The following is a 7,980-nucleotide window of genomic DNA, read 5'->3' on the forward strand; positions in this document are numbered from 1 at the left end:
CGGTCCGGGCCGCTTCATCCCACAATACCGCTGAAGCAAAATAAGACTAGTAGCGGCAAGAAAGTTGACAACATCTACGCCCACAAAAAATTGTGTTCTACTCGTGCAAAGAGAACTACGCATAAACCTGGCTCTGATACCACTGTTGGGGAACGTTGCAGAAAAAAAATTCCTACATTTTCACCAAGATCCATCTATGAATTAATCTAGCAACAAGTTATCGGATTGCATCTACATACCTTTGTAGATCGCGAGCGGAAGCGTTCAAAGAACGGGGATGAGGGAGTCGTACTTGACGTGATCCAAATCACCGGAGATCCTAGCGCCGAACGGACGGCACCTACGCGTTCAACACACGTACGGTCAGCGTGACGTCTCCTCCTTCTTGATCCAGCAAGGGGGAAGGAGAGGTTGACGAAGATCCAGCAGCACGACAGCGTCATGGTGGATGCAGCAGTCACCACAGCAGGGCTTCGCTGTTCTCTACGGAGGAGGAGGAGGTCTTGGAGGGGAGAGGGAGGCGCCAGGGGCATGGGTGCAGCTGCCCTCCCTCCCCCCTCTATATATAGGGTCCCCAGGGGGGCGCCGGCCCTGGAGATCCAATCTCCCAAGGGGGCGGCGGCCAAGGGGGGTGGAGTGCCCCCCAAGGCAAGTGGGGCGCCCCCCACCCTAGGGTTCCCAACCCTAGGCGCAGGAGGGAGGCCCAAAGGGGGGCGCACCAGCCCACTAGGGGCTGGTTCCCCTCCCACTTCAGCCCATGGGGCCCTCCGGGATAGGTGGCCCCACCTGATAGACCCCTGGGACCCTTGTGGTGGTCCCGGTACAATACTGGTGACCCCGAAACTTGTCCCGATGGCCGAAATAGCACTTCATATATATAATTCTTTACCTCCGGACCATTCCGGAACTCTTCGTGACGTCCGGGATCTCATCCGGGACTCCGAACAACTTTCGGGTTACTACATATACATATCTCTACAACCCTAGCGTCACCGAACCTTAAGTGTGTAGACCCTACGGGTTCGCGAGACATGTAGACATGACCTAGATGGCTCTCCAATCAATAACCAACAGCGGGATCTGGATACCCATGTTGGCTCCCACATGCTCCTCGATGATCTCATCGGATGAACCACGATGTCGAGGATTCAAGCAACCCCGTAGACAATTCCCTTTTTCAATCGGTATGTTACTTGCCCGAGATTCGATCGTCGGTATCCCAATACCTCGTTCAATCTCGTTACCGGCAAGTCACTTTACTCATACCATAATGCATGATCCCGTGACCAGATACTTGGTCACTTTGAGCTCATTGTGATGATGCATTACCGAGTGGGCCCAGAGATACCTCTCCGTCATACGGAGTGACAAATCCCAGTCTCGATCCGTGTCAACCCAACAGACACTTTCGGAGATACCCGTAGTATACCTTTATAGTCACCCAGTTACGTTGTGACGTTTGGTACACCCAAAGCACCACTACGGTATCCGGGAGTTACACGATCTCATGGTCTAAGGAAAAGATACTTGACATTGGAAAAAGCTCTAGCAAAACGAACTACACGATCTTGTGCTATGCTTAGGATTGGGTCTTGTCCATCACATCATTCTCCCAATGATGTGATCTCGTTATCAACGACATCCAATGCCCATAGTCAGGAAACCATGACTATCTGTTGATCAATGAGCTAGTCAACTAGAGGCTTACTAGGGACATGTTGGTGTCTATGTATTCACACATGTATTACGATTTCCGGATAACACAATTATAGCATGAATAAAAGACAATTATCATGAACAAGGAAATATAATAATAATCCTTTTATTATTGCCTCTAGGGCATATTTCCAACACACCGGAGTCCTCTGGTCGGGGCGACGGCCAGAGGCCTGCCTGATCGAGCTGCGGTCTTTCTACGTGTTCGTGGGGGTGGTGTCGAGTGGTGCTTGGCCAGGATTCGAGGTGGGGTCGCTTTATATAGCTGAAGCAAGGGGGGACGTGTCACCGCCGGAGCTCTCTGGACAGGTGGCGAACGGCGACGAGAAGCTCCAAGATGAGGGGACAAAGGCTCAACGTCAACGCATGAGCTTGCCCACGCTCGCAGACAAGTACATGAGGCGGTTGGGGAAGTGGACAAGTGTACGTGCGCACTATGGCGTTTTGGCCGCGATGCGCTCGTGCTTGCTGCGGTGGCTCCGGCATCGGCGAGCGCCAGGGAGCGGTCAAGGGTGATGGGTCGGGGCTTGTGGCGTGGTGCGGCAGTCGACGGCGAGCACTTGAACGAGCACGCGCAAAACAAAGGGGAAAGCTCCAGCCATTGCGCGTCGAGACGATGCCAGGCGCAGTGTCCTCGCGCGGTCACCAAGCTGGCATGGTCAAAACAACGCCCAGGAGAGGCCAAACCTTGTCTACACGCTCGACTGTGCAGTGTTTAGTCTAGGAGAGGTGATGGTTCATGCCCAGGCCGACCAGACTTGACTCTACTAAGCTGACAAGTTTCTGTCCAGAAACTTGGTCGCCAAGTTTGGCCGCCTTCTAGAAGGCCATTAGGGCTGATCTCCTCAGGTTTAGGGTTTCTTAGGAGGGTGTTTAAGCTCAAGAAAGATCAAGTCTAAAAGCTCAAGGAAAAATGTACATGTTGTACAAACTGGAAGTTTGGGCTAGAATAGAAATGATTTTCTACAGCAAAAATATTCCAAAAGGCGGGGCAATATTTTTGCATGGGAAGGTGAGCCAAGGTTCTAAGAATATTTATGAATTATCTCAGATTTTTTTGAGCAAGAAAAATTGGGGTTGCTTTGGAGCACAAGTTGCTGAAGTGAGTTTCAGAGAGAAAAAATAATATTTTTCTTTTATGAAAAATATTCATTTTATTATTTTGAGTATTTATCAGAGGAATAAAGTATATAGGTCACTTGGGTGAAAGCCAAGGATATGCCCAAGTGACAAGTCCATTTGAAATGATTCCAAAATCCAAATCAAATCAGGGCAAAAACCACGATAAAAACCAAGTCCAGAAAAGAGAGAGAAGGCAAGTCCGAAAAAAGAGAGAAGGCAAAATCCAGGCTGTCACAGTTTCCCCCTTTATATTCACTACCATCATTGTAGGTGCTTCACTGCTTCATGTCATGCTAGCACTGCTCCTCAAGACCTCAACCATTCAAGCGAAACAACATGCCACTCATAATTCCAAAGCTTACGTGTTGAAATACGAATCTGATATGATGCTCATATTACTAAAATAGAGAACGTTTAATTGGTCACCTAATGTTCCTATATTTGTTTCGAAAAGCATGTGCGCCACCCACTGGTCCAGCTAGTTCCACTTTCCTGATTTTACCCTTGATGCTTAGGGTTTTCCCCTTTTATCTACTCTACTATGATCTGCATAGGTGCTTTCTGTCGTGCTAGCATTACTCCACCCTTCAAGCTAAACAACACAACGCTCAAAATTCCAAAGCTTAGTTGTTCAAATATGATTGTGATATGATAGTGATATTAGTTAACAGACACATTTAATTGGTTAGCTAAAGGTCCCACTTGAGTTTCGAAATGCATGTCGCGACATATAGAGAGACAACATAATTGCATTTCTTTGTCACTTGTTGACAGTACTTTCTTGTCCATACCAAATCTTAGTTGTTATTTCAAAGAAAACATCGGTTGCTAACTACCCTTTGCGCGGTTTGCAGCTTCAGATCTGCCACCCCACTGCCACGGTCAACACTATACTCATCATGCTTACGGTTTCCCCATTTTATGATGACCACGATTAGCCTACGTGGTTCGTGTCATAATAGCACTGCTCCACCCATCGAGCTAAACAAGATTAGTTGTACAAATTCAAATATGATATTATGCTGATATTAGTAAAACTAAGAGATGTTTAATTATTCAGCTAAATGTTCCTACTTTAGTTTCAAAATGCATGTGAGCCATATATGGAGAGACCGGAAGGAATAGTATTTCTCTGTGCGCTCTGGTTCATCATGGGTGGCCAACCGACATTGTATAGAAAGACTTGTAATATATTTAATCTTCTTCCTCTCCTGCTCTTCTTTAAGTTGATCCTCTTCTCTTGCGGTCGACTAGTCATGTCGAGTTATTCTCCCTTAGTATATTTTGAATCTGTCAAGTCAGGTCGACCTGTTCTTCTTTACTATATGTTGAAGCTGTCATCTGCGAAGTATCATCACTTCTGGAGCTCTCATATTTTGAGTAGTAGGCCACATTATATTAATGCACACACCAAATTACAGCATGCATGTCACTTCTTAGAAGAATTGCAGAGCTAGCACAAAGGGGTTTACACAGAGGAAGTATTGGATTAGAATCACTTTTGCATTACAAAGATAATCTCACTTGTTTTTATGTTTTCATGCATGTCAGGTATTGAACATTATCAAAATGAATATGATAATGGGCGCATGAGAGTAATATTGTGGAACAATCCACTGGCTAACAAACTTGGCATGGTGGAGAATAGCCTATCTTATTCACCCATCAAGGTGCATGCTCTAACTTGGCAAGGTTGTATTGGTCGCACATATTTTGCGTCCGATCTCTTGCATTACTTCTACTTTGTTACACCATATGCTTAGTTTAAGCATCATATATGAGTATATGCCATACCTATCCATTTTCTGTACCTATTCCATGTGTCGTCATACTATGTTTTTCCAGTCAAATGTTATTCTTTCGTAATAGATGTCCAAAAGGAAGAGGGTGAGTGCAGATCCTCAAGGTGTACAAACTAGGTATTTGGAAAAGGTAGTGATACCTGTTAAATCAGATAGATCAGCAGCCACAGAAAACACAGGCCCAACTGTACCAGACTTTACCCCTACTCCAATGGCCAAACCCGTATTAGAACTGTTGAGAGCCCAGTGTCAGGTACTGTCTATGATATCAATTCAAAATCTGAAATTAGTTTTCATACAAGAGTAAAATCAGGAATCTCCTTGCTCAAAGGATCATAGGATCTCACGACAATACTGGGCTCTGCATTGCTCTTGTCAGTACCTCTTGCCCTTTGTCAGCATACTTACACTCATTGTTGTTTGATTATGTAGCATCACTATAAATGCTCGCTTCTTTATCCTCCCTTTGCTTGAAATTATAAGATCTATATTTACTCTTAGATAAATGTAGAATTAACACAATGGTTATGAAGTTTATGATTGCTCATGTAAGTACATGTTGTCATGTACTCCCTCTGTATCGAATTAATTGTTGATCAATTGGATGTATTTAGAACTTAATAGTGCTAGATACATCCATTTGAGCGACAAGTAATAACAGACGATGGTGGTATTAATGTACATGCATCGCAAGATAGTTGATTGTCTAGCTTTACTCTGCATCTTATCTGCCCTGCCCTCCACTTTCTCCAAATTATCATATCTACATTTACTCTTACCAAAATGTTGAATAAAGCCAATGCAACTTCACACGTTGATGTCGGCATTCCTCTTGTCAGTACATTTTGCCTTGTAACGCTGTACTTAATTAATTGCTATTTGATTATGTATCATCAGTCTGCACCTGAGCTTCATTATCCTCTATATTTTCGAATATTATTTGATCTATATTTACTCTTTGCAAAATGTATAATAATGGCAACGCTTATAAAGAATTTTCTTTGGGGAATTTATCAAATTATCCTTCCATCAACATGGAGAAGGGCTTTGTCCAGCCTATGTTAACATGTAATGTAAGTTCATCCTTCTCAAGCCTTCAAACTTTGTTCTAGTACAAATTTGGATAGGCATCATTTCTTGCACTGTTGTTTACATCTGATTGGATGTTTGCAACAACTACCAGTTTTAAATTGTAGTTGTAAAAATATGTTCCTTATGCAGAACAGATCCATTTATTTGCTTATATAATTGTGAAACATGTTACGTGTCTCCTTGTTTCTCTTTCAGAGTGGTATCTCTTATGCCAGGAAGAACTTTAGGAAAGATAGTGAGCCAAACCATCTTGAGGACAGCGAGATGACCCCAAGGTCCTATCTTGATGAAGACAGTGAGTTGAAGCTACTCACCAGCAGGTGTGAGACAACCTCTCTACAGTCGCTGCCTCAATCAGTTCGACTTCTTCAGTATCAACTTAAAGTGAAAAGGCTTGCTTCAGCTCAGCTCTGACTTGAAGTCAAAGATGTAATGAAGATGTCAGGGGAGTGCCTTGCGCACTATGGTGCCATACAGCTAGGGATGAAGCATCTATCGTTGACACAACTGAGGTCTCGTCAGCTTGTTCGGCAGCTTGCGGGGCCCGACCTTGCCAGGTCTAGTGCCTTCTGAAGTGCTCTCAGTTTTGCATATTCTTTTGTCGGCGCGTTTATATGCACTGGTGGCGACCTTTGATGCCCAGTGTATGTAATCCGCGGTAATGTTGCGCTTTATTATCACCGGTAGCGAACTTTGATTCCTAGTGGATGTAATATGCTGTAATTTCTTTATTGTATAGTCTAGGTTTATTCTTTGGTCGGTATGCTGTAATTTAGGCCGGAATGTTCAGTGGATGTCAGTGTTGTCAGTCTTCAGGCCGGCCCGTTACTCATATGGGCCAAAACGTGGACCTATAATCATCTTGGGCCATTAGCAGGTCTAAACCTATAGTAGTTTCCCGCCTTTAACAGGCCATGGGCTACATATTTACTGCAGTGACATTGGGCCTCCTACGGGCCATAGAAACAATGGGCCTTCTATGATCCGTAGAAACAATGGGCCTTCTACGGGCCGTAGAAAGAATGGGCCTTCTACGGGCTGTATCATCAATGGGCCTTATACAGGCTGTATGATCGATTGGCCAAACATGGGCCCAAAACAGACCGCATTATGGCCGTAAATGGGCTAGAGTTGGAGTCGTCCGTTCATGGGCCGACCATAACGGTCCGTCGTTAGTAGGTCGTATTTGATGACGCTATGAAAACGGCCCAACATATTAACGGGCCACAAACAGGACGACTGTAACCACGGGCTGGATTTGGCCCACAAGCAGAAAATGGCAGTAACGGACCGTAAGTAACCGAATGCTAGAAATGAGCCCAAGAATAAATTGGCCCTGAGAAGGCCGAAAGATAACATGGGCTGCAAACCGCCCAATGGATTAATGGGCCGTTAATGGGTATAAAGTGATACACTATTCATTACGGGCCAGTTTCACCACGAGCCATTAAAGGGCCTCATATGGGCCGAAAGATGTCATGGGCCATACATGGGCTGGAACTTAAATTGGCTGGAATCATATTGGACAGCCCATATGACGCTACTGGGCCTAATTCGGATAGGTCGTAACAGGCCCTGGGTTAGCGGGCTGTAAATGGGCTATATGCGAACAGGCCGTTAACATGCTTTCCGTCGGCCGGCCCGCCACCTTTTGACCAAGTCAAATGGGCCAGCCTTTTCACAGGAATGGGCCTTTGTTTGGCCGTGCCATGTGTCGACCTATCATAGGCACCTTCGGTCCAATGAGTGGATGACATTGATACGTCTCCAACGTATCTATAATTTTTGATTGCTCCATGCTATATTATCTACTGTTTTGGACATTACTGGGCTTTATTATCCAGTTTTATATTATTTTTGGGACTAACCTATTAACCGGAGGCCCAGCCCAGAATTGCTGTTTTTTGCCTGTTTTAGGGTTTCGAAGAAAAGGAATATCAAACGGAGTCCAAACGGAATGAAACCTTCGGAAACATGATTTTCTCATCAGATAAGACCCACGAGACTTGGACCCTCCGTCAAGAAATCCATGAGGCGGTCACGAGGGTGGAAGGCGCGCCCCCTGCCTCGTGTGCCCCACGAAGCTCCACCGACGTACTCCTTCCTCCTATATATACCTACGTACCCCCAAACGATCGGGGACGGAGCCAAAAACCTAATTCCACCGCCGCAACTTTCTGTATCCACGAGATCCCATCTTGGGGCCTGTTCCGAAGCTCCGCCGGAAGGGGAATCGATCACGGAGGGC

This window comes from Triticum dicoccoides, chromosome 5A (genome assembly GCF_002162155.2).
Source record: "Triticum dicoccoides isolate Atlit2015 ecotype Zavitan chromosome 5A, WEW_v2.0, whole genome shotgun sequence".
Classification (NCBI taxonomy): Eukaryota; Viridiplantae; Streptophyta; class Magnoliopsida; order Poales; family Poaceae; genus Triticum; species Triticum dicoccoides.